Source organism: Vipera ursinii (genome assembly GCF_947247035.1).
Source record: "Vipera ursinii genome assembly, chromosome: 7".
Classification (NCBI taxonomy): domain Eukaryota; kingdom Metazoa; phylum Chordata; class Lepidosauria; order Squamata; family Viperidae; genus Vipera; species Vipera ursinii.
In genome coordinates, this window is record NC_139521.1 from 75,913,029 (window position 1) to 75,940,696 (window position 27,668).

Below are 27,668 nucleotides of genomic sequence, written 5' to 3' on the forward strand. Positions count from 1 at the left end.
AGTTTGCCTTGGAGGTCCTCTTTGAGCCAAATCGGGATTTTGACGTGGGGAAGAGAAAAGAGAGGGGAAACCCACACAATTTAAAAGAAGCAGGGTTAGGTTAATATTTTCAACGTAATTTATTGAAACGTGTTATTTTTTTAAAAAAAAGAAAAAAAGCCCCCAATTCAGAGGCCCCCAACCTTTGGGGCATCAGCAGGGACCGGCTCTGTGGAGAGAGGTTTTTCCGCAGACCGGAGGGTGCGTGGTTTTGTGTGTTGCCTGCAACTCGCGGATGGGGCTTTGCTTGTTTGTGTGGATCGGTTGCTGGCAGGCCGCGGCCCGGTACCGGTCCACGGGCCGGGGGAGTTGGAGACCCCTGGACTAGGAGGTAACCGAACTTTCGAGCTGTTTCTTTCGGCGCTTAAGGTAACTTGCAATTTTGGATTGTCTGTTTCGTACATTTTCTCATAAACGTTTTGGGGTGGGATGTTCACGGCTTCCCAGATTTTCATTGCAGGAGACTAGTATAGTCCTCAATTTACAACAGTTTAGTGACCGTTCAGAGTTACAACGGCACTGAAAAAAGCGATTTGTGAGTGTTTTTCACCCGTATGACCTTTGCGGCATTTCGATGGTCAGGCGGTCAAAATTCGGATGCTTGGCAACTGGTTCATACTTATGACCGTTGCTGTATCCCGAGGTCACGTGACCCCCCCTTTTGCGACCTTCTGAGAAGCAAAGTCAGCGGGGGGGGGCGCGATCCAGATTCGCTTAACAGCCGTACATAGTACATAGAAAAATAAGGTCGCTGGCCTGATTGTCTGTGGAGATTCTCCATCCTCCAGGTCAGGGTGGTCCCCAAAGGTCCTTTTTTCAGGAGGCAACTAGACTTTCTTGCTTTTCTTTGAAGACGTTTCGCTTCTCCTCCAAGAATCTTGGAGGAGAACGGGAAGATTTATACTCCTTGCAGACAGCCGGTCATGTGCCTTCTTTTAGGGAGTCGTTGAGGCCACCTGGAGGTTCACCTGTGTCTTCAAGGTCAGTTGAGCGATGCAAACGGGGGTGGAGCCTTCCCGGAACAACAGAGTCCTTTCAGCAGTCCCCAAAAGGCTCCACACCCATTTGCACCACTCAGGTGACCCTCCAAGTGGCCTCAACGGCTCTCTAAAAGCATGCAAATGGCCAGCTGTTCTGCAAGGAGCATAAATCTTTCCATTGCCCACCATCCAGTCAGAGCTGAAGAAGCCTCTGGGATGAGAAGTGAAACGTCTTCAAAGGAAAAACGAGAAAGTCCAGTGGCCTCCTGAAAAAAGCACCCTTAGGATCTCTGCCCTGCTAACTACCTAGCCAGGTGGGCCCCTTGGCGCAGGTGGCCCCTCGTGAGCATGTCTCGGGGCAGTTTTTTTCTCAACCTTGCCTGCTTGATGATATGTGGATTCCGATTCCCAGAATTCCCCAGCCAGCATGTCCACAACACACCTGCAAGGTGGCAAGGTGGAGAAACCCTGCCTTAGGGAATGTCTTTAGCCATGTCTCGGAAAATGCCATCCCTCTATCCAGGTTATTTATTGCAAACTGGGACAAACTGTCCTGGACCCACCCCTGGACCACCCCAGGAGGAGTTTGAGTCAGCAGAGGACAAAGCGGAGTCGAGCGATGGCCTGGATTGGGGCTCGGAGAGTGCGAAGCTGATGGAGCAGCCTCAGCTGGGTCGATCGGATGAGTGACAGTCTGAGCCTGAGCAAGGTGAGTTGCCAGCAGGCTTCAGGTGAGGACCAGGAGCAGCTGCCACTCATCAGCAATGAGCAGAAGGGGGAGTCCACACCTTCTCCTGATCCAAGGACACGTCGAGCAGAGAGGAGACAGGCACAAGGTTGGTCAGCTAGACTATTCGCGAGGAGGCATCCTCACCTCTCGTGAAGGGCTGCACCAGCATTGCCTACTTAATCCTGCCCTGAGGACTTGAGCCTTGCTGGAGCAATGTCTGTGGAGATTCTCAGTCATCCAGGTCATATAGTTAAAGCACCTTTGGGATTACTGCAGTAACGTGCCCAGTTTTGTGCCTTGGGTGCTTGTGCATTGTATCCTGATCGTTTGACTCATGGACTGCTTTCCTGGACTTCGTGTGTGCTCACTGGACTCAGTTACCCAATGACTCTTTCCGTGCCAAGCTCAGAGTCCAAACCTGTGCAGTGCATCTGCTTTTCTGTTTGCGTGTGTTGTGCATGTGTTGAATAAACACCTGTAGAATGCACGCTGTACGTACAGGTGTGTGGGGAGCGTGGCAGCACACAAACTTACCAAGTGCACTTTCAAGTTCTTGATGCTTTGTAGACAACACCGCCAAAGGTATCGTCAACTTCTCAGCCTCCAGGATCAAATCGGTATCTGAAACGTGTGTAGCAAGAGCACCAGCTCAGATCTCGACTGATCAAAATTGTTATTGGTTGATCGAAGCATAAAATGCGGAATACGTACGAAGAAAAATGGAAACAGAGGTAAAGCTGGGGAGGAAAAGGGGGAAGAAGGAAAAGTCTAGGGCGGGGGGGGGGAAGCAAAAAAAAAAAGGCACTGACTTCCGACTCCTTTTGGTGCAGTGGAATAAGGTAATATAAGTAGTCCTCAACTTATAACAGTTCATTTACTGACTGTTTGAAGTTACAATGGCACTGAAAAAAGTGACATTTTTCACACCGTTGCAGCATCCCCCGTGGTCACGTGATTTATATCTGGATGCTTGACAGCTGATTCATATTGGTGACGGTTGCTGTGTCCCGGGGTCATGTGGTCACCTTTGGCAACCTGGCAACCAGCGAAGACAATGAGGAAGCCAGATTTGCTTAACAAGTCCCTTCTTTCAATCCCATTGTAATTTTGAACTGTCAGTAAACGAGCTGTTGTAAGCCGAGGACCACCTGTACTGCTGCTTTCAGCCTATTAATCTATTAATAAAAGACAAAGATCCCTTCCTGGCTCTCTGGCTGCAGAAATTAGGAAGGAAGGAAGGCGGCTGATGAGGTAATTAAATGGAGAACTTGCCTCCGAGCTCAGTAGGGGGCCCGGCCACCCAGTGCCCCCTTTTGGCCATTCCGCTTGAGAACTTTGTTGCAGCCTTCGATTGCTGTGCTGCAGGGGTCCCCAACCCCTAGGAACTGGGCCGTGCAAACATCTGTGCCTGTGTGGGAACTGGCTCTAGCTCTGAATGGAGCTGAGCATTTACTGGCCGGCTGCCCTCCCTGACGCCTATGCAGAGTTTGCAGCAGATAAGTTCCCTTTTTGCGCCCTAGGAGAGAGAAACATCTGCTGCTACCCAGAATTGGACTCTCAATTTTCTGAATGGGAGGTGAGTGTCTTCACCACGATGCTGCTCGCTGTACTGTACATTATGCTGTGGAAATAAACTCTCCTCTTGTCCAAGCAATTTACCCAGTATGTTTCTTTTGATCAGGGGTCTCCAATCTTTTCGATTCCATGGGCTGGTGGCAGTGGCGGTGGCGGCTGCTTCAGTGGTTTTGGCGGTGGAAGGGGATGGTTTGTGCATGCAACCTAAATCCTACGCATGCACAAACGAAGCTTTGTGCGTTTGCCTGCCTGGTTGGCTGCCTGTTCCTAATGGGACATGGGACAGTATTGGTCCACAGCCCAGGGCTTGGGGACCCCGCTTTAGATGACCCAGCCTGGATTCATACCCAAAACGTTCTTCTAGCAAGGGCGCGCATGAAGTGTGCGCATGAGTGCCGGTGCAGGGAGATGGGGGAGAGTGGGTGCTGGTGGTTGTGTGCACGGGTGCAAGCAGAGGGTGGTCAGGGAAAGAGGGAGCAAGGAGTGGGGGGTGGGGTGGGGGTATGGGGAAGGAGGGCACCGATTGGTGCGTGCATGAGTGTGAGCACTGGAAGGGCCAGGGAAGGGGGTTGCTGGAGGGGTACAAGCAGTGGTGGGATTCCATCCATCTGTCTGGATGCCGTTTCTGGAAGCCCATTCTGGGCCTGGGGAACAAAAAATTAGCCACCGGTTCTGCCGAAGTGGTGCGAACCGGCTGAATCCCACCACTGGCTACAAGTCAGTGAAGGGAGGAGGAGGACATGATATGTACACTGTCACGGTTCCGACAAAGAACTTCAAGGCATTGTTTACCTTAAAGAATCTTTTGTTATACTCACATAGCTTCAGCACTTACATATTAGAAGCCAAGATCTGAGTTTTCCTCCCCGAACACATCTTATCAAACCCAATTCCCTCCCTTAATTTAACGTCATTAATCACATTCTCCAATTAGTTTAAGATGCAAACTTCCCCTCCTGTTTAACAACCCGCCAAATTCTTCTCTTCTCTTATTACAAACAGTCTTGAGATACATTCTCCCTACACCTCCCCCCCCAAACTTCCACTAATTCTAGGTCCAAAAATAATACATGAGTTAAAGGAAGGCTACATCTCCCCATGTTGTCAGGCAAGAACATCTGATGTTAGCAACATTGACATCCACACGAAGCAAGAACAAGGATGAGGAAGATTTAAAGGAGCAACTTGTGACTTTTCCTGCTGGCTTCCCTCTTGGTGTTCCCTGTGGTGGGAAGCCAGCAGAAGGAAGTTGGCATCATTATTTCCTTTCGTTGGTTACCTTCTTGGCAAACGTTTGTTTTTGTCCAGGGAAAAGAACCAGGTTCAAACACAAAGGGTTCAATTTTACTGATTTATTGCTCAAGCCAATGCACAGGAATCTTCTCAACTAATGGTTTGCACCTGGGTAAAGCTAGATAGCTTTCGACAGCATTTGGGGGGTGGGGATTGGACCTTGTTCTCTTGTGACTACATAGACTCATAGAGACTCTAAACTGATTCCTCATTTGACTCCTCCCTCTGGCTCTGTCAGTCTCTCTCTTATGGTTTTTCTCCATGTGCACAGCTTCCTCACTTAGCAACATAAATTTGGGGCTCAGTTGTGGTCGTAAGTCAAGGACTACCTGTATTGGGTTCATCTTGAGATCCAGGGATTGAAAGTAAAGCTGAATATATAATAGGTAGGATTGGTGGTGGGATTCAGCCAGTTCATACCACTTTGGCAGAACCGGTAGCTAATTTTTTGTTGCCCAAGCCCAGAATGGACTTTCGGAAGCGGCATCCACACAGAGAACTGGTTGTTCAACTATTTGAATCCCACCACTCCTTCCTTCCTTCCTTCCTTCCTTCCTTCCTTCCTTCCTTCCTTCCTTCCTTCCTTCCTACCTTCCTTCCTGTGGTGGGATTCAGCCAATTTGTACCACTTCGGCAGAACCGGTGGCTAATTTTTTGTTGCCCAGGGCCAGAATGTACTTCCGGAAGCAGCATCCACATAGAGAACTGGTTGTTCACCTATTTGAATCCCACCACTCCTTCCTTCCTTCCTTCCTTCCTTCCTTCCTTCCTTCCTTCCTTCCTTCCTTCCTCCCTCCCTTCCTTCCTTCCTTCCTTCCTTCCGACCTTCCTTCCTGTGGTGGGATTCAGCCAATTCATACCACTTCGGCAGAACTGGTGGCTAATTTTTTGTTGCCCAGGGCCAGAATGGACTTCCGGAAGCAGCATCCACAGAGAGAACTGGTTGTTCACCTATTTGAATCCCACCACTGCACGTGACCCTGGGATGCTGCAACCGGTTGCAAGTGCAAGGTAGCTGCCAGTGGCCCATTTTTGTTCATGTGACCCCGGGTGAGGAGATTAGGCTGAAGTGGCCAAGGCCCTTCTTCCATCCTGCCCTAACCCATGTGCAAATTTACACCTTCAGAATGGAACTCCTTACTTACCGTTAAGCAAGTCGTAATTTGGATCCACGGATACCATATAGCTCCTGATACTTGCGACTGCTTTCCGAAGAGAACCGTGTTTTAGCTTTTCCATCAAACCTACAACAGAGATTTATTATCAGGTGGGCTTTTTGACCGTGACGAAATCTTGCTAACCGCACATGCTCAAGGAAAACAGAGTTTAGTGCACCTCCTTTAAAGGTTTCTTCCCCGTGAAGTCACAAATTGAAATTTTGACTGCAAATACAGGTGGGTGCCTTCTGAGCCAGCAGTTTCTCTCACTGAGGTTGGCTTTTCATTCATCGTTACTCTGATTGCATGAAAGCCGACGGGCCCATCCAGGGACACAAACGCACCCAAATTCTTCTCCAAAGTTTCAAGTTTGTCGTGGAGATTTGGGGGAGCAGGAAAAAAAAAGGCCTCTAAACTCAGAAATCGATCGGAAAGAAATTTTAAAACTTACACAGAGCGCCAATCCAAGAGGTGCACAGAAGCAGACAGAAGAGGATTATGAAGCCGACGATGACCAATCGGTGGGCTCCGGCGATTGGAGCTTTCGTGACTGCGGTTAGGGAAAGCAAACGATTAAAAAAATAAATAAAAATCCATTCAGTAGTAGCAGGAAGGATCACCCTACCCATCTTCACGATGCGTTTTCACTTGCCGTGGGACCCTAATCTGCAGCTGCTCCAGAACTGGGCCCTTGGCCGGCAAACTAAGCAGAAGCAGCTTTCATGAAAAGCTCACTTTTGAAGGCCATACAAAATAGGCCCTTTGCTGTATGGTGGTGTTGGAAGAAAAATCAGGTCCAGTTCCAAACTGGGAGAGAGGTGCTGGAAATAAAACGGAGGCTGGCTGCTTAGGAAAGAAGATTTACTGATGAGCAGAACCCACGGCAGCATGCAGTTCGGGGACAGCTGACAAAATGGAGTTGAGAGTAGGTGGGTTTTTATACATTCTGTTGTGATTCAGGGTCAGCCTGTGGGTTCAGCAGTTGGGTCGGACGACTCAGAGGAGGAGGGGGGTGTTGAAGAGCTTGCTGAGGGGGTTGGAGAGCTTGCTGATGAGAGCCCTCAGCCAGACCCCTCCCACCTGGTCACAACGGAGACCCAGCTGTGTGAGCCTGACAGCGTGGATGAAGATGACCCACAGCTGGCCCTGTTCAAGGACGCCCGACGCAGGAGGCAGTCAATCAGGAGTAAACAGAGGAAGGCAATGGGGCACCTCGGAAGGAGGCAGAGAGAAGCCACGCCCTGAACTGTATAAAAGGGGAATGCGTGGGAGGGCTGGTTTGCTGAAGGCAACCGCTTGAATAGTTCCTGTTTCATAGCTCCTGTTTCATGGTTGGTGTCTTGTTTTGCTCTGTTTTATGTTAATAAATTTGGCAGGCTTAATTCCAGCCTCTTGCCGTTTGTAAAGGGGTTGTCCCTGCCTTTTCTGCAGGGCCGGTAGCAGGCTGGTACAGAACACATTCGTTATATGTTCTTTGTGTTTGAGATGCCTGTTCCTTGTGAAATGTATTTTGATCTGAACTTGAGTGTGCCCTTTTAGTATTCTAATGATTGTTGCCTGACTCCCATTGTGGCTGGGAGGTCATGCCCTCTCCTTGGCATGGTCAAAATACATTTCCCAACAAACAGGCATCTCAAACGCAAACTCCAAAGAAGGCATCAAAATCCACCTACGCTCAACTCCATTTTGTCAGCTGTCCCAGAACCACTTGCTGTAGTCACTGAAGTTTCTGGCTAACAATAAACGGAGATCTCCTTTCCCAAATGCAGCCTGCCTTCAGCTCATTTCTACAGCGTCCTCCTGGCTTGGAATAGGACCTGGTTTTTCTCTCCAACAGTTTCAAAATGTCTCAGTTTGAATAAACTTTGGCCCAGTTGCCATGATTTAACTTTTTAAGATATTCAGTCCTCGCGCTTATGATCGTCACGGCATCTCTGCTGTCAGGGGATCAAAATTTGCATGCTTGGCAACGGACATGTACGTCTGACAGTATCCCGGGGTCATGTGATTGCCATTCGTAAAGCAGCGGGTTTCCGACAAGCAAAGACGATGGGAGGGAAGCCAGATTCGCTTAGCGACTGCCTGAGTTCACTTAACAACTTCAAAAAAAAAAACCCTTCATAAAGTGGGTGTGACTTACTAAACAACCGTTTTGCTTAACCATGGAAATTCTGATCTTGATTGTGGTCAACTACCTGCATGGGGCACTGAGATCCTCACAGAGATTCTTTGGAAGAGTAAAAATGAGGCAGAATAAAAACAGCTTACCTTTCGGTGGTACACTGGGAGCCATGTTTCCTCTTCAGGGCACGCCACAAACCATCTTGATTTGTGCAGCTAGAGAATAAAATGGAATATAAAAACAAAGCAATGTTGTAGCGGGGCAGCAAAATGGAAATAGTTTCCCAATCCATTTTAAATCTCCTGTCATGGATCTTGGAGCCTTGAACGACTTGCTTCCAGAAGTTGCGGATACTCCAACCATGGAAGTATTTAAGAAGAGCTTGGACAAATATTTGTCTAAAATGGTATAGGGTTTCCTACCTATGCAGGGGGTTGGACTATTCCAAGGGCCATTCCAACTCTGCTATTTTGTTATTCCGTATAATAACAATAACAATAACAACAACAACAACAACAACAACAACAACAACAACAACAATAATAATAATAATAATAATAATAATAATAATAATATAAAGTTGGAAGGGATCTTGGAGGTCATCTAGTCCAACCCCCTGCTCAGGCAGGAGTCCCTACACTAGTTTAGTTTAGTTTTAGTTTTAGTTTTATTTAATTTATATACCGCCCTTCTCCTTGGTGGGGACTCAGGGCGGTTCACAGGGCATATATAAAAAAGACAATACAAAAATTAAAAAAAAGATTAAACCCATGCCCAGTTAAAAACAGTGAACTATTTCAGACAAATGGCTGTCCAGTCTCTTCTTACAGTAAAAACTTCCAGTGTTGGAGCATTCACTGCTTCTGGAGGCAGGTTGTTCCACTGGTTAGTTGTTCTCACTGTCAGGAAGTTTCTCCTTATTTCCAGGTTGCTTCTCTCCTTGATCACTTTCCATCCGTTGTTTCTTCTCCTGCCTTCAGGCGCTTTGGAGAATAGCTTGGCTCCCTCTTCTTTGTGGCAGCCCCTGAGATATTGGAACACTGCTATCATGTCACCCCTCGTCCTTCTCTTCGTTAAACTACACATACCCAATTCCAGCAACCGTTCCCAATACAGTATGTTTTAGCCTCCATTTTAGCCTATATTTGTACAGAAAGTCCTCAACTGATTGAGGAGTGCCTACTATACTTTTGCTTCCTGGTGGATTGCTTATACCAGGGGTCTGCAACCTTGACCGCTTTAAGACTTGTGGAATTCTGGGAGTCCACAAGTCCACAAGTCTTAAAGCGGTCAAGGTTGCAGACCTCTGGGTTATGCCATCCGTGTTCTTGGGGACTGGGGATTGCTTCCTGTTGTGGGTCACAGCCCTCTGGAAGTAGCCAGGTCACCCCTGATCTGTCCCTCCCTCTATCAGGTTTGGCATTTTGGATTGCCTGACTGCTTCTGAGGCAAATGAGGGGTCTGGCCAGGCATGGACAGTCTCCTCATGGGCCTTGCTCAAGAGCCTCACAACAAAACGCAACAATCTGAGGGAGATGAGCAGTTCAGAAATAGGGTGGATAAGGAAGGAAGGAAGGAAGGAAGGAAGGAAGGAAGGAAGGAAGGAAGGAAGGAAGGAAGGAAGGAAGGAAGGAAGGAAGGGCCTAATTTTCTATTTAAAATTGTTTTCAGGTGCAACATTTCCCCCCCTCCAGCCCTAAAGATCAAAACAGCCACTTCAAAGTCAAAGTGCATAATGGTTAAGATGATGGGCTGGAGACTGTCAACAAGTGAGTGGAACGACTTGAAACAGACCAGTGACGGATGTCATTTGTACTAAAAGCAGCCATCTCCGAAAGTTTTGAAAAAGCCATTTATCTACCCTACCCCCATGGTTAAGAGATTGCGCAACACTGTCAATCCTTTAAGTTGTAAAAACCAACCAACCAACCAAGAAGAAATAGGAAGATGGCAGCTCTTGAGCTTCTAAGCGAAGCAACCTTGAAAAGAAATGTACTTCTATTCCCCAACTGGGTGGGGAGAGTAAACATTTCACCCAATTTCTCCTTAATTCCTCCCCCACTCTATTGGGAGAGCGTAGTGGAAGTACAAACAGAATCCCTAGGGGTCCCTAGACAATCTGTAGACCCTCCATCTACTCCCGAGGTTGAGCAGGTGAGAAGGACCAACCTACTAAGACCTTCTCCTCCTTCTTCCTTTTTCAATTTTTTTTTCTTCTCCCCCTCTTGGTACCTATGGCTGGATCTGTGCTAGGACTGTTGGCTTTCTTTATGATGCAGATTATTTGGCTTCTGCTGCTCTCCAATTGGCTGGCTACTCTGCCCAATCGGCATTCGGTATTTAGCTTTCAGCTTCCTCTCTCTGGCCTTTTGAAACTGGGACAGGAATACTATTAATTAGACATCAGTAATTAATATTATTAATAATTAAGATCAATAGGAAGCTTTTGGTGAGGAAATGGAAAACTGGACACCCCGTGGAGAGTGGAGACATTGTGGTGGAAAACAGCAGCTGAAATCTCTCCAGAAAAAGGAGAGATCTTGAGTTTGCCCAGACATATTCCGGACAGCTGATTTTGGGGTTTCTTTCTTTCTTTCTTTCTTTCTTTCTTTCTTTCTTTCTTTCTTTCTTTCTTTCTTTCTTTCTTTCTTTCTTTCTTTCTCTTCTTTCTTTCTTTCTCTCCTTCCTTCCTTTTCTTCCTCTCTCTCTTTCCTCTTTTCTCTTTCTTTTTCTCCTTCCTCCTTTCTTCCTTCCTCTTTCTTTCTCCTTCTTCCTTCCTTCCTTCCTTCCTTCCTTCCTTCCTCCCTCCCTCCCTCCCTCTCTCTCTCTTTCTTTCTTTCTTTCTTTCTTTCTTTCTTTCTTTCTTTCTTTCTTTCTTTCTCCTTCCTTCCTTTTCCTCTCTCTCCTTCCTCTTTTCTCTTTCTTTTTCTCCTTCCTCCTTTCTTCCTTCCTCTTTCTTTCTCCTTCTTCCTTCCTTCCTCTTTTTCTCTTTCTTTCTTTCTTTCTTTCTTTCTTTCTTTCTTTCTTTCTTTCTTTCTTTCTTCTTCTTTCTTTCTTTCTTTCTTTCTTTCTTTCTTTCTTTCTCTTTCTTTCTTCTTTCTTTCTTCCTTTCTCTCTCTTTTTCTTTGAATACTAAAGTGAAGATCTTATGATTTTTGTTTTTGTTTTATCACTTTTTAAAATACTAAATAACAGCATTTTCCCGTGGGAGGAGTTCTTATAATCAGTTTCAGTATCCTAATCCTTTAATCAAACTCAGGATCCCAAAATATCCTGACAGACTTCTACAATGGGCCCTATCCAACAAAATGAGTTTCAATATGGAAAAAAGCAAAGTTTTACATTTAGGCAGGAAAAATCAAAGGTATAAGTACAGATTGGGCGAGACCTGGCTTAAAAACAGTAGCTGCAGCCAATTTTGTTCACCCTATCACAAAAAAGATGTGGAGACTTTGGAAAAAGTGCAGAGAAGAGCAAGTAAGATGGTCCAAGGCCTGGAGACTAAAACATATGAAGAACGGCTGCAGGACTTCGGTTTGGCTAGTCTAAAGAAAAGAAGAAATAGGGGAGACATGATAGCAGTATTCCAGTATTTGAGGGGCTGCCACAAAGAAGAGGAGGGGGTCACGTTATTCTCCAAAGCACCAGAGGGCAGGACGAGAAAGAATGGTTGGAAACTGATCAAAGAGACAAGTATTTATTTGTTATTTATTATATTTTATTTTTATTTTATTACATTTATATACCGCCCTTTCCCGAAGGACTCAGGGCGGTTTACAGGGTGATTAAAAAACCAAGATACAAAAGTTAAAAACAAGTAACCTGGAATTAAGGAGAAACTTCCTGACAGTGAGGACAATTAACCGCAGTGGAACAGCTTGCCACCAGAAATCGTGGGCGCTCCATCACTGGAGGTTTTTAAGAGGCTAGACAATTTTAGCAGTATACAGGTTTGGATACAAGTAGTCCTTGATGTACGGCCAGCGTTGAGCCCAAAATTTCTGTTGCTAAACAAGTTAAGTGAATGTTGCCCCACTTTAAGACCTTTCCACAATTGTTAACTGAATGACTGCCGTTGTTAAGTTAGTGTCGTGGTTGTTAAGTGAATCAGTGCAGCTGTAAGTTAGTGACCCTTTTGTTAGGTGAATCTGGCTTCCCCATTGACCTTGCATGTTGGAAGGTCACCAAAGGGGATCACGTGCCCCCGGGACACTGCGACCATCATAAATGTGAGCCAGTTGCCAAGTGTCTTAATTTTGATCAGGTGACCGACCATAGGGATGCTGCAACGGTCATTAAGTGTGAAAAACCATCATAACTCACTTGTTTGGTGTTGTTGTAATGTGAACAGTCACTAAATGAACTGTTGTAAGTTGAGGAGTGCCTGCATTCTGTGTTGGAGAAAATAATAGAAAATAATGGGTTTGATCTGTGTTTTAAATGAAGCTCCATGTCATACTCCCCAAGAGCCAGCAGGTGGTGCAATTTGCAAATGGATTGAAAACTTGGAATTTATGACAGATTTCTTCAACTCAGCCAGGCTCCCAGACAGGTGGGGAGTAAAACAAGAATGAAATTTAATAAGATCCACGGTATTCAGGAGCAGCTGCAACAGGTATCAAAAAAGTAGGATGCACCCAGAAGCATGCATTTACAGCTGATGTCTTTTTTCTTTAAAAAAACCTTCTGATACCAGTTGACAATAACAAAAGTTAAAGCCTAATTTATATGGATTCCACGAGGGTGGGTGGGTGGGGTGGGTGGGGTGGGGCTAAGATGAACCTAACCTTCTCTACTGAAATTAAGCCCAATTTCCATATATCTTGCACCAATATCACTGAAAGAATGTCACATTAAAAAGTCATTCTGGAGTTTGTCAAGGTTTCCTCTAATCAAGCATTTTATTTTATTTTATTTTTTATTTATTTTATGTTATTATTGCTTTATCATTTTAGTTTATGATTTTAGTTTGGTTTGGTTTGGTTTCTCCCTGGAGCAAAATTTAAGATGTAGCTGAGAACTTTACTAAAATAATCAAGCCCACAGATAACTACCCCTTTCTTCTCTTTCAAATAGGGACCAATGACACAACAGCGAACCGAGAAACAATATCGAGAGTTTTTGAGGGGCTTGGCAAGGAAGTTAAGAAGTTAGGGGCACAAGGGACATTTTCATCTGTACTTCCAACAAAAGGTCAACATCCAATGAGGCAACAAAGGATGTTAGAAATGAACCACTTTTGGATGAACCTCATCTGCTTTTGCCTAGAATGGTGGCTTGAAGTCCCGTGGGATTGCAGCCCCAGAAACTTCTAGTCTCCATGCAGAACAGCTCGATTCTGCTGCCCCAAATCCTCCCATCAGTGTGCAAACATACCTCATGTGCACTTAATGACCTGCGCATCTGATTAGTGAATGCGTGGAGTTTTCACGTTCATTTTACGTGGTTCACTCCGACGAATCTTGGGGTTGTGAATGTAATGGGCAGGCTCCATTACATTTGTAACTCGACTACCTGTACATAAATGACCCCACACAAAAGGCTTTGAACTACCTCATAAAAAATGGACAGCCCTGAACAGGATTTACACTTCACATGGCATCTGCCAGGATTCCCTGTATAAATGGGGTGTCCTGTACTATCTTCCCCTCAGTGGGATTGAGGGGGTCCCACATCAAACTGTAGATCATGTAGACCATGACCGGATGTAAGCTGAAAGCGTCTACACATCCAGTTTCTGATTTGTTTCATATAAATGATGCTGAACTTCAGTGGTTAGATGATCTAAACATTGGTATCTGAATATAGATTTTTTTAAACATTTATATTTTATTGTGTTTTTAATTCAGCTGAAATGCTAATACAGATATGGGAACAGTTGCCGGAATTGTGTATGTCTAGTTTAATGAAGAGAAGGGCCAGGGGTGACATGATAGCAGTTTTCCAATATCTCAGGGGCTGCCCCAAAGAAGAGGCAGTCAAGCCATTCTCCAAAGCACCTGAAGGCAGGACACGAAGCAACAGATGGAAAGTAATCAAGGAGAGAAGCAACCTAGAACTAAGGAGAAATTTCCTGACAGTTAGAACAATTAACCAGTGGAACAACCTGCCTCCAGAAGTGGTGAATGCTCCAACAGTGCAAGTTTTTAAGAAGAGACTGGACAGCCATTTGTCTGAATTGGGATATTGGACTAGATGACCTCCAAGGTACCTTTCATCATCATCATCATCATTATCATCATCATCATCATCATCATCATCATCATCATCATCATCATCATTATTATTATTATTAAACTTTTATTCATAAAACATGAAACTCAGTCAACTGAATACTCAAACTGACTGGCACTAACGGTTGACAAGGGTTGCTGCCAGCATCCTAGGTATCAACCAGATCTCCTTAAAATGTAAGATGTTCCAAGTAGCGCAGTTTTTTGTAGCTTTGCTGGAGTTATTGCAGGAAGCTACAATTTCTTGATGTATTTTGCAAAGTTTTTGGACATAGTTCCTAGTGCCCCGATGACAATGGGTATCACCGTTACACATTTCATCCATAATCGTGCAGTTTCGATGGCTAGGTCGCAATATTTCATAATTTTTTCCAGTTCTTTTTCTTCAACTCTGGCATCTCCTGGTACAGCAATATCAATCAACTGTATGCTTCGGTTCTCTATGACTGTGATATCTGGCATGTTGTGTTCCAAATGGTGATCTGTCTGTATTCAAAAGTCCCACAAGATCTTCACCCTCTCATTCTCAACAGCTTTTTCCACCCTATGCTCCCACTACTTTTCGGACACAGGCAAGTCATATTTTTTACACAATGCCAAGTGGATTAATTTAGCAATTCGGTCATGTCTAGCTTTGTAATCAGTTTGCGTGATTTTGCTGCACTCACATATTAGATGTGAAACAGTTTCAACTTTGCCATTGCAAAGTCGGCAATTTGGATTGTCAGTGGATTATTGTATCTTTGCTTTCATGGCATTAGTTTGTAGTGCTTGTTCTTGAGCAGCCAGTATTAAGCCTTCCGTTTCTTTCTTCATGGTTCCCATCTTAACCCATTCCCACATCAAGTTGTTATCACATTTTCCTTCAATATTTTTAAAATGCTGTCCATGCAAAGCTTTGGTTTTCCATCTATTTAATCTGTCATCCAGCTGCTTCTACCTGCTGTTGGATTCCCCATGTAACAAAGAATCCAAAAGCAACTGCTGTCATTGCAGCTAGACAGGAACACCATCAACTCAAAGGAGGCCAAGGAGGGAACTGGAAGAGGGACTTTGGAATGTTTGACATCATCAGAAAAAGAGCTGTCAGTTTGGCTGAGAGGAATTCTGAGCTGATCCGGGAAGATACAAATGAGGGGGGCTGACGTCAAACCGGTTGAGCTCCCGGCATCCCTGGGGCACTCTTCTTCACGTGTGGCTGCTGGGCTGACATTATTGATTGACTAAGCCATTGTGATGTAATATGATACAATAACTGAGGTCAGAGGTCTTGCTCTGACTCACAAAGCTCCACTTGGTCTTTGCACTAGACAAGTGGCAGTCTGATTTCAATCTTTGGGTAGCAACAAGGATGTTCTCGGTGTCATCTCCTTCCTTTATTCTGAACTAGTAAGCACATCCAAAGGTTGCCTTATTGATTGGGCGTCTGGGTGCATGCAGATGTCATGTAGGCTCATGAGAGAACTTGCAAGATGGGTGGGGATATCGCAGACGAATAGTGAAAATGCTTCAGATGTGGTTTAGTAACCCTCACATCATTTGAGAATCCTTCCGCTGATTTCTACGAAGGTTTTAGGGCTCAATTTCCTGGTAGTGGTCTAAGGATCCTGCACATTTTCTCCTGTTTGGATCAAGGAGAAGGAAGATGGAGGTCCTAGCAGTCATTCTCTTTTTCACATCCTAGATAATGGGAGGGAAAGTTACGGTTTTGCAGGAAAGGTTCTACGGTCAGAAATCAACCAGAGTGAACTAGTCCAAGAGTCATTACAGGCCAGTTAAGATACTTTGCAGACTGAGGACCTAGCTGCAAAAGGTTGGGTGGTCCATGCGGAGGTCTGGATTCTGGGTTTTTAATGACATAAAAGTTTAAACTCCTTAGGAAGAAGTTTATTATATTTCTGAATATAGTTTTTTTTAAAAAAATAACCTGTGTCATATTCTATAAACTCCAATATAGGATGAATGATCATTTGGACTAAGAAGATAAAATGGCACCCAAACCACCCCCCACTCCTCCACGTATGTTGCTTAAGCTCTTCTTATTTCCCACCTCTTTCTACAAAGCATTGCAGATGCTGCCTCCTTTTCCATAACATCTCCATCAAAGTTAAGTCTAAAGGATGTGTACTCCCAAACTACTCAATCGCACAAAAAGATTTTTTCAGGGATCTAAGTGCAAGAACTTGGCGGTCCTTTAGATAGTGTCTTTTGGGTGCTGATGATGTTGTCGGCTTTGCCTGGTGTTGTTTAATGGTGCTGTTCCATCTGCTGCCTTCTGTGCTATCCAGAGCTTCTGAGTCATATTACAGGATATTGATGCTTATTTCTGAAAAGCAACTCTACCTGCATTGCAAACTAAAGATTCTTTTTTCTTTCTCCTCCTCCTCCTCCTCCTCCTCCTCCTCCTCCTCCTCCTCCTCTCCTTCTTCCTCTTTTACCCCTCCTCATTTCCACCTCCTCCTCCCATGCAAATTGTTGAAAGAAAAATCTTCATCAGGGTCCAGTCCAAGCTGGGAACAATCAAAATGGGGACTGCTTTAGAAAGCAGTTTGTGGCTGATGAGCGTTGGATTTTTTCGTGAGAGGGATTGTTGATTCTAGGGATCTTTGTCTTTCTAATCCCATCAGCTTTCTGGTTTCAATCTTTCTGTCTGTCAAAGGTCCCAAGCCCAGACCTGAGCCCAACAGAAATATAATCACTATGGGACCAAGGAAAACTTGGTTTATTCAGGCTGGGAAAGTAAAGGCACACTTTGGCTTACAAAGTGTTAACCAGCAATCACAAAATAAAGTCAGCGCTGGAAGTTACTGCCTCCCAGCACCCTAGATGGATACCGTGCCCCACCTGGACCCACCCCCGCCCAACTAACCACCATCTGGAGCTACGATGAGGAGCAATCATCCCACAGCTACATTCCTCTTCTTCTAGCACGTAGCCTGTCCAGGACTCAGTTATGTAGTTTACAAGCCTGGCAGCAAGGAAAGGCAAGGACCAGGAGCAGACTCAAAAGCCCCACCTGTCAACTCTGCTAACATTGGATGTTTCTGCACTGACAACAGATGGAAATGTAGCCATCTTTTCCCTTTCGCTTTTAGAGTTAGATGATGCTGGGAGGGGGGGGGGATGTGAATGAGAGTCTAGCTGCACATAACACTAAACCTAGTGTGAGAATCAAGGTTACTGAGCCCAGAGTTGATAAAGAATTGGTGGGCTGGAGAGCTGGAGAGGAAGCCTGCACTTCAAGCTAATTGGGGAATGTGATTTATGACTGTTAATTGGAGGAGGGAATTGTGCTTTGATACTAGGTGCTCAGGGGAGGGGAATTCAGTTCTTGGCTTTGATTATGTAAGTGCTGATCTTCTCCGATCAGCCGTTCTGTGGACTGCCAAACAGCTGAGCTGACAAAACAGGAAGTTCCAGCCGTCCCCCATTGTTCTGCATGTTGGCTGGATGGCAGCCGGCTCCTGGGCTTCCAGCGGGCTACCGCTGCCCAGCTGGGTTCCCAGCATGCTGCTGAAGGCTGTTGCCGTTGCTTCCAACTTAAGTTAAAAAAAAATCCAAGTGTGATGTCTTCCCTTCCAAGGCTGCCGATATGAACTGTGGCAAGAGTAGAGCTCTCACCGCATGGGCTTAGAAAGTTGCTCAACATTTCCGTCTCTGTTGAGGGATGCAAAACTGTTCTTGGGCCATTAGGCAACGGGAGGGGTCCTTTGCTTGGAATGCATGAGACCGCCTTCCAGGAAAGAGCAGGGGTCGGGGAAAAGGAATGGTCAGCCTCACAACTGATTAAACTACCCATTTGTCTTCTTCCAGCACCTAAGAATGTTTTCGAGCGATTCGGTGACTACCTGGATTCAGATAAAGGCAAACAAAGAACTAAAATACTGGTTTTCCTCTTCTTCGTTCTTGCTGTGGTGATGACCTGGCTGTGTAAGTTGTCTTCTTACAAGAGATTGATAAAGGCTTTTTTTGAAGGTCCTGTGGAATTTTCTTCAACAGGAGCACTGATTTCTCTCCCCACATGCAAAAGACTCTGTATTCTAGTGGCTTGGGTATAAATTGAGAGCAGACCCAACTCCTGACTAGCACTGATGAAGTTCCCTAGGAGCCCTCATTTCAACCCTGAGCTACAAATATTCTCCTTTATTGTCACCTCCCACAGATTTCAATGAATTTTGGCCAGGGAACAATTCAGTTTCTCTCATTCACAATCAGGAAACCTTCATTGGCTCTGCTTTGCCTGCTTAGGGAAAATAGCTTTGGTGATATTTTAGCAAGTTCTATTCAACTTCCTTGAAATCAACATCCCAAATCTTCTGACGCTTGTACCAACTAGAATGGCACCATTTCTCTTCTGAAAGGCATCCCAACTCAGGTGACTAATAATATCATAAGAGAAAGAACTGGCATAGAACCACTCTAAAACTACATATTGTGCTTCCCTGAAAATAAGCCCCTCCCCTAAACTCAGACCTACCCTGATTTTTTTTTTGAGGGGGGGCTAATATAAGCCCTACCCCAAAATAAGACCTAGTTAGGATCCTGTCCATTCTGTCCCACCTCACTGCCGCAATGGGGCAGGAGGCCACGCGGCACATCGCACCGTTGCCACCACAAAGAGGCGATGCAGGTGGGGGAGGGGGGAGCTGTGCTACGCGCTCCACACCCTCTTACCAGTACTTCATCCCCTCCCCTTCTAGGCCATTCTTTGATCAGCAACCTTTCACTCCCCTCCTGAGCCGGACTGCCATGCTATGGTGGATGGGATGGGCGGGGTAGACCCGGTTCCCCTCCACCAGTTTGGATCCAGGAGGGAGTGACAGCCAACAGCTCCACTGCCGCTGTGCGCCACTGGAGGGGCTTTCTTTAAGCTTCGCCCACAGATTACCTGCCCAGGTGCAGCAGCCACCTCTTTGGCCTCTGCCAACTCTCCCGGCTGCCTGCCTCCACCAGCCCTTCATTGCCTGTCTCGTGGAGAACGGAGAATGCCGTGGCTCTGCGCAGGGATGCAGAGTAGAGAACAGCACTTGCTTGCTGCCTGCACTGCTCCACGTCTCCCTTCTGGAAACGGCAGCCCTGTTTCCTGGAGCTTCTCCTCCCGGTGCAGCTCCTCCCTCTTCCCGAAAGCATTTCTTTGGTAACCTGCTTTCCAGCTCTGGCGCGTTTCTCTCCTGCTGCAGATTTCGCGATAAGTTGGAAGGTCTGACTGAACTTTTTTAGTCCCACAAACTCCATTTCCCAGAAGCAGAAGAGAAATGCGCTAGAGCTGGAAAGCAGGTTACCAAAGAAATGCTTTTGGGAAGAGGGAGGGAGGAATTGCGCCGGGAGGAGAAGTGCCAGGAAACAGGGCTGCCGTTTCCAGAAGGGAGATGCGAGGCAATGCAGGCTGTTCTCTGCTCTGCATCCCTGTGCAGAGCCGCTGCGTTCTCCGTTCTCCATTCTCCGCGAGACAGGAGACAAAGGGCTGGTGGAGGCAGGTGGCTGGGAGAGTTGGCGGAGGCCAAAGAGGCGGTGGCTGCACCCAGGCAGGTAATATGCGGTGCAAAGCTTAAAGAAAGCTCCTCCAGTGGTGTACAGCGGCAGCAGAGCCGTTCGTCGTTACTCCCGCCTGGCTCTGAAACGGCAGAGAGGAACCGGGTATACCTTGCCCATCCCATCCGCCAAGCATGACAGTCCAGCTCAGAAGGGGAGTTAAAGGTCACCGATCAAGGAATGGCCTGTCGGTGGTGGTGGTGGTGGTGAAGTACTGGTAAACAGGTGCGAGGCACGTGGGGAAGCTCCACTCCATCCCCCACCTGCCTTGCCTCGATGTGGCAGCAGCAGTGCGATGTTCCACGCAGCCCCTTGCCTCAAATGGACAAAGCATAACTGGACTGGCAACCACGTGGGCTGCTGGACGGGGTTGTTGGTGCCACTGCCATGAGGCGAGACAAGTGTCACGACAAATATATCCCCCAAATTAAGACCTAATGCCTCTTTTGGAGACAAAAGTAATACAAGACAGGGTCTTACTTTTGGGGAAACACGGTAATAAGAACACAATGGAGACCCCAAAGAAGATGGAGAGACAACATCAAAGAGAGACGACAAGAGCATAAAGAAATGACGGCCGAGGCCACCAGAAGAGCAAGGAGCTTCTTCAGTTCTGAAAAAGAGAATGAGAAGCGGAACATTTTCAAAGAAAACACCAAGAAAGTCCAGTCGCCTTTTGGGAAAAGCACCTTTGGGACAACGATGACCTGGAGGACTGAGAATCTCCACAGAGAGCTCAGGTGCAGGTATCGAGTTAAGCTGAATGTGAGAAGAGACCGACAAAGATCAAGAAACAGACGAAAGCAAGCTGAATGTAAACCCAAATGGTGGGAATTGCCAAGAAGAGAAGCCAAAGCCAAGAAAATAAAAATATCCAGAAGGAACTTAGCAAGGAATTTCAGGGAGCAGCCATAGGAGACAAAAAGCAGGATTCTAATGACTACCGCTTTTATTCTTAGGTTTCATCATTTGACTTTTCAAGAGCTGTAAACTGAACGTAGTCCTCCACTTACAGCACTTCATTTAGTGACTGTTCGAAGTTAAAACATCAGGCTTTCGCACTTATCACCATTGCAGAAGCCCCATGGTCACGTGATCAACATACTTGGCAACTGACTCATATTTATGATGGTTGCTGTGTCCCTGGGTCATGTGATTACCTTCTGAGAAGCAAAGTCAAAGGAGAAGCCAGATTCTCTTAACAACCAAGTGACTAACTTTGCAACTGCAGTGATTCACTTAAGAAATGTGGCAAAGAAGGTCGTAAAATGGGGCAAAACTCACATAACCAACATCTCACGTATCAACAGAAATTTTGGGCTCAACTGTGGTTGTAAGTTGAGGACTATCTATGGTACATAATTTATTTTATTTATTTATTTAATTAAATTTTTATACCGCCCTATTCCCGAAGGACTCAGGGCGGTTTACAGGGCAGCATAAAATACAATATAAAAAGAGTAAAAAATTAAAATAGATTAAATTAATTAAGCCCAACAATTAAAACAATATTAAAAGCTAAAACCCCTTCAGTCCAGGCCTGATAGATCAAAAAACCAGGTTTTCAGGTCCCGGCGAAATGAACGCAGATCGGGGGCGGTCTGAAGTTCCACTGGTAAATCATTCCAAAGGGCAGGCGCGCCCACAGAGAATGCCCTCCCCCTGGGGATCACCTGCCGGCACTCCTTAACTGCCAGCACCCTGAGAAGTCCCTCCCTGTGGGAGCACACAGGACGATGGGAAGTTGATGCCGGCAGCAGGTGTTTCCTTAAATAATCTGGACCCAAGCCATTTAGGGCTTTATAGGTCATTACCAGCACCTTGAATCTCACCCGGAGGGCAACCAATGCAGCTCACGGAGAAGAGGTGTTATACGGGAGTATCGGGAAACTCCCATAACAACTCGCGCGGCTGCATTCTGCACCAGCTGAAGCCTCCGAGTGGTCCTCAAGGGCAGCCCCATGTAGAGAGCGTTGCAGTAGTCTAGTCGAGAGGTCACGAGCGCACGAGTGATTGTGCGTAGGGCATCTCGGTCCAGATAGGGCCGCAACTGGCGCACCAGACGAAGCTGGGCAAAAGCCCCCCTGGTCACGGCTCCTATATGATCTTCAAAACTGAGCCGCAAATCCAGGAGGACGCCCAAGTTGCGAGCCCTATCAACGGGGGGTAACACCTCACCCCCCCATCATTAGTGACGGAACAACCTGGTTAACCCGAGATGCCGGTATGCACAGCCACTCAGTCTTGGCAGGATTGAGACAAAGCCTGTTTCTCCCCATCCAAACCCGGACCGCCTCCAGGCAACGGGACATCACGGCGAGGGCATCACTGGGTTGGTTCGGGGTGGAAAGAAAAAGTTGGGTATCATCAGCGTACTGATGATACCCCACCCCGAAACCAAGACTGAGCTTGCCCAGCGGTTTCATGTAGATGTTGAACAGGAGGGGAGAGAGGACCGACCCCTGAGGGACTCCACAAACGAGAGATCTCGGGGCGGACCTCTGCCCTCCCGTCAACACCGACTGCGAGCAGCCCAGGAGGTAGGAGAACCACCGCAAAACAGTGCCTCTCACTCCCAACCCCCTGAGACGCCGCAGTAGGATACCAACATTGGGCAATGGTGAGGCAAGTCCACAGAATTATTACCTTCAAGAGGTTTTTTTGCTGTTGTTGTTTACACCTCTGGAAAAAGCCCAGCCGAGGGAAGGTGGTACACATGTCGGGACCAACCTATTTTGCAAGGCAGCCCCGTGAGGCTTTGACCACCAGGTTGTCGCAGACAATAATGATCAAAATAATAATATATTCAATTATGACCACTGGGAGGGGAACCTAACACACTACTTCTTCCCCTTTCTCTTCTACAGACCGCTCTGAAATAAATAAGCGTCAGAGTCTTATAGACGCAGTGGCTTCAATTCGAAAATTTGCTGTGGATTATGATCCAAGTTTAGAAGGCAAAACTGGTAAGCAAGGAGCCAGCAGGTTCAGAAACAGCTGCTTGGCTGCAATAAAACGGGACAGCTTTTAAGATCAGGCTGGAGAAGGTGCAACTAGGTTACCAGTCTTATTATTTATTTATTTATTTATTTATTTATTTATTTATTTAATTGAATTTATATACCGCCCTTTCCCGAAAGACTCAGGGCGGTTTACAGGGTGTTTAAAACGAAAAAATACAAAAGTTAAAAACAATTTAAAAAAATTATATCAATCCCTAAAAAAAATAAAAACCCCAGTTAAAATTAAAATTAAAATTAAAATTCTCTGCACCTGTGCCACATAGAGGTTTCCCTATTAGTGGGATCAGCCTGAGCACTCAGGATTGGACACAGGTTTGCTAGTCTGCCAAAAGAGCAAACCAGGGCCACTTTACTTGGATGCTGCTTAGGATGTTCTGGGCGAGTTGAGATGTCCAGTTGACAGACTTCCTAGCAAGGCAACCACCTGTTGCACATGGCCCTGGCTCAAGATAGGATGCGGGAATGCACGGAAGCAGGGCCCCTCCGTTGTATGAGCTGGCAACATAATAAATTCTACATTTTTTGAGGTCAGCTCCCACCCCAGTCTGCCTGCTGAACAGAACATCCTCAAATGTCTAAATTTTTATACATAATTATTCATTCAAAATCTTCCAGGATTTCGCCACCTGCTCTCATGGTCTCCTTAAATCCCCCAGAATTTAAAAGAAGTGGGGCGTGGTTTGATTCTTATTGTAGATTTGCACTTCGCATCTCTTGACTTGAATTGCTGCCTGTTTTCAGACCTGGAGGTCCTTGCTGCGGTTCATCGCTTAACATTGGAGCTGTTGAATTGGACCTTAAAGAATGAAGAGCTAGAGAGAGAACTTAGTAAGTTAATCAAGTCTGCAATCCTGAAGCCTAAGACTGTTGAATAAGGAATCTGAAATTCTTGTTTCCTGAAACATTTCTGGAATCTCAAAATGCTCTATAATCTTTCATTTCAAACATGTGACCAAAGCTTATGATATGTGTTGGTTCCAAATAGCTAGTAAATTTGGCCTCTATACCCAAAGTTCCTTTTGCACAGATATAGACGAAACCTCTGGGGTATAATTAGCAAGACGGTAACATTCAAAAGTGCCAAATAGTAACCCTTCTATTGAGCCTGCGATAGTACATACTCAGTTGTTTTTATTGCAAGACATTAATGAAGTTGATAAAGACCCCATTATCATGTGACAGTCACAGCTTTATGAGAAAAGTCCTATGTGTCTGACATTTCCATAATAGTAGCCCCTAAATTTAAACATTGTTGAAAATGAACAGAGGTAGCACTCAGAAATATTTAATAATCCTTAAGGATTGGTTCAGGAGGAAAAAAAAAACCATAATATTGATTTATTGCACAGTCAGCCAGAAGTTCAAACTAGATTTGGCATTTTTATGCTTCTATTGAGTCCTTCCCAAGGACTTGGAATAGACGGATCCGGTTGTTTGGTAGTGTGAAAGGCATCGGTGTAGGTCAAGCGGCCTTTTGCAATTAACCAATGGGCATTTTGTCAATGCTGATGGTGTTCAGGGAGTGCTGCAGTTGTTGTTTTATTATTATTTAAAATTATTGTTTTAAAAAATAACTGAACAGTGCCTCATGGAAGGACAATGAAACATACAACCACTCAGAGTCACCTGGAGCCATGAGATGGACCGTAAATAAATTTAATAAATAAAAATAAAATTAAAAAAAATACAGAAAATTTTTGAAATAATTCCTGGAATTTTAGGAAGAACACTGTACTCCAACAGAAGTATACAATTAACTTTGAATGGTATATTAATTTTAACACTTAGAATATGCTTGTAAGATTTTTTCACTAATATAATCTTTTTGTTTTCTCTATGGATTCAAAGAAATTCTTCTTGAAATAATTCCACACTGGCAAGTTTTCGAAAAAAACCTCTATTTCTTTTCTTCGGTACAAAAAACTTGGCAGGAGTCTCGTGAGGAGTGTATAGAAAGAAACGCCGCAGATTTGTTTTCCTTTATACATCCTGAAGAACAAGTGAGTACAGGCATATATGTTTAGTGAAAACACAATTATTTTTCCAAAATGAAAATCAGTTGCTGGTGGCTGAAAATGGGTGCAGAAGGAGAGCAAGTGAGAGGAAGAGACGCAGAAGGGAGGAATAGATGCTGAATGTTTCCGGGACCGCGTCTCTGTGCTGGCAGGCCGAGTGATAAGGGCAAGAGAGAAAGTGGGTGCGGGGGGGGGGGCATCCTTGCTGAGGCCTGGTCAGGACCCAAGAGGGAAGAATGCAGGGAATTTGCTGGGAAGCTGAAAAGAGAGCCAAACTGCTTGGCTTTGAGGGAATTTTCTTTTGGAAAGATTGATGAGAAGAGCCCACACCTTCCTCCTGGGGTGCACAGGAAAAGGGGAGCCGCGCTGCCTATTGTGCAGAAGAAAATATGGGAAGGGGGGGAAGGAAAGGAGAGAGGAAGGGAGAGGAAGGGGGAGGGAGGGAGGGAGAAAAGGAGAGGAAGCGAGAGGAAGAAGAGAGGGAAGGGAGAAAGGGGAAAGAAAGAAAGAAAGAAAGAAAGAAAGAAAGAAAGAAAGAAAGAAAGAAAGAAAGAAAGAAAGAAAGAAAGAAAGAAAGAAAAAGAGAGAAAACCTGGAACCTCATATCCTAAAACTCTTCCTCCTGTTCTAATCTACTATTGTGTTTAATTGGATCAATAATAGTAATTGTCAGAGGAATCTTGGAGTCCTAGTGGATAATCACTTAAGTATGAGAAGCAGTTTTTGGCAGCACCCAAAAAAGCCAACACAGTTCTAGGCTGCATCGACAGATGGACGGAATTAAAATCACTTGAAGTGTTGGTACCACTTTATAATATCTTGGTAAGACCACACTTGGAATACGGCATCCAGTTTTGGTTGCCACAATAGAAAAATGATGTCGAGACTCTAGAAAGAGTGCAGAGAAGAGCAACAAAGAAGATTGGGGAGGCTGGAGATTAAAAGAAATGAAGAACAGTTGCAGGAACTGGGTTTGTCTAGTTTAATGAAGAGAAGAGCTAGGGGGTGACATGATAGCAGTCTTCCAGTATCTCAGGGGCTGCCCCAAAGAAGAGGGAGTCAAGCTATTCTCCAAAGTACCAGAAGGCAGGACAAGAAGCAACGGATGAAAACTAATCAGAGGAACAACTTAGAACTAAGGTGACATTTCCTGACAGAACAATCAATCACCGGAATGGCCTCCTTCCAGATGTTATGGATACTCCAACACTGGCAGTTTTTAAGAAGAGATTGAACAACCATTTGTCTGAAATGGTCCAGGGTTTCCTGCCTGAGCAGGGGGTTGGGCTAGAAGACCTCCAGGGTCCCTTCCGGTTCTGTTATTCTATTATTCCTTGGAGTTGTAATCTGAAAACACAAGAAGAGTGTTTTCCACGAAAAGACTGTTGCTTTATACCTATAGATCAGGGGTGTCGAACTGCCAGCCCACGGGCCAGGTGTGCCACGTGGAAGCCACGCCCACCCTAGCTCTGACAAGGGGAAAAAAGTCACGATACATTATGACATGTCACCTGATACGGCGAGTTTGACACCTCTGCTGTAGATGCTGGAAGCTCCTGAAGCTTCACAAAGACAGTGATGGTTGGGAAGGGAGAGGATCAGTCAGTCCTTAATGGGGCTGGGGGTGAGGGACGAATCATGGACCACATATGTTCCTCTCTTAAGCCTTAATTTCCAATAAACTTTATATCATTTCATTTCATTTCATTTATTGGATTTTTATACCGCCCTTCTCCCGAAGGACTCAGGGCGGTGAACAGGGCATATAAATAGCGATACAAAAGTTAAAAAAAAGATTAAATAAATTGCCCAATTAAAACAGTTAAATATAAAAACCCATAAAAACCCAGACATTCCCCCATCAGGCCAGGCCAGCTTGTACGAATAAATGGGTCTTTAGCCCGCGCCGGAAGGAGCGGAGACCCGGTGCCATCCGGAGCTCCACCGGCAGTTGGTTCCATAAAGCCGGGGCGCCCACAGAGAAGGCCCTCCCCCTGGGGGCCGCCAGCCGACATTCTCTGACCCGGAGGCACCTCTCCCCCTCCCCCTCCTCTATCTCCTTCCTTCCTTCCTTCCTTCCTTTCCCCCGCATCCATCTCTCTCTCTCTCTCTCTCTCTCCTTTTTCCTCCTCAAGGCCTTTGTAGATGAAGTTGCGAAAGAAAAAAACCGTGACTATTGGATAGGACTCAGGAAGAACGACAGTGCTACAGGTGGGCTGCTGTGGATAGATGGACGCAGTCCAAAACGCACGTAAGTTTTCAAACAAAATCTAATTATGTGTGTAAAGTCGCGTGCTTCACATAGAGACGGACACAGAGCTGGGGTAAAGATGAGTTTATTCTGAACAGAAGGAACTGGGGAAACAGGGAAGCCTGGCGTCTATTTGTACCTGCCCAGGTGGATGGCATCCAATCAGTTCAAACCTGGGCTTCCTGCCAGTGCAGGTGACAATGGGTGTAGATCCTGGTTTCCCCCCAGGCTGACCATGCCTGGGGCTGTCAACAGCTTAAGTCATTAGGCTTATCCTGAGTGAGCAGTCATCGCCGGGAGCTGTCCAGCCCCTCTGCTGATCTGCACCATCAGCCTCCTGCTGTGCTGTCCTTTGTGTATGCTGGGAGGCATACACTGCACCCCTTCCCCCATAGTGAGGAGGATCCTCTGTCGTTCCTTCTTAACTATATACAGCTTATTTACAACTTTTACATTTAACCCTCCAGATTCCTCCTCCCCCCAGGCTTAAGAGCGAACATAATCACTGAGGTAGCTGGGGGCTCTGTGTGTCCTGTTTGATCTTCTCAGGCTTGGCTCTGTAGTGGTTTCGGTTCTGCTTCCTGTTCCTTGGTCTGGTTGTGTTGGTCTGATTTGTGTGTGTGCACGTGTTTCTGTGTTGGCTCTTTGTGACCTGCTGCCCTCAGGCTCTTGCCTACTTTCCTTGTCAGCTCCCTGCCAGGCAGATGGATGCCCCAAA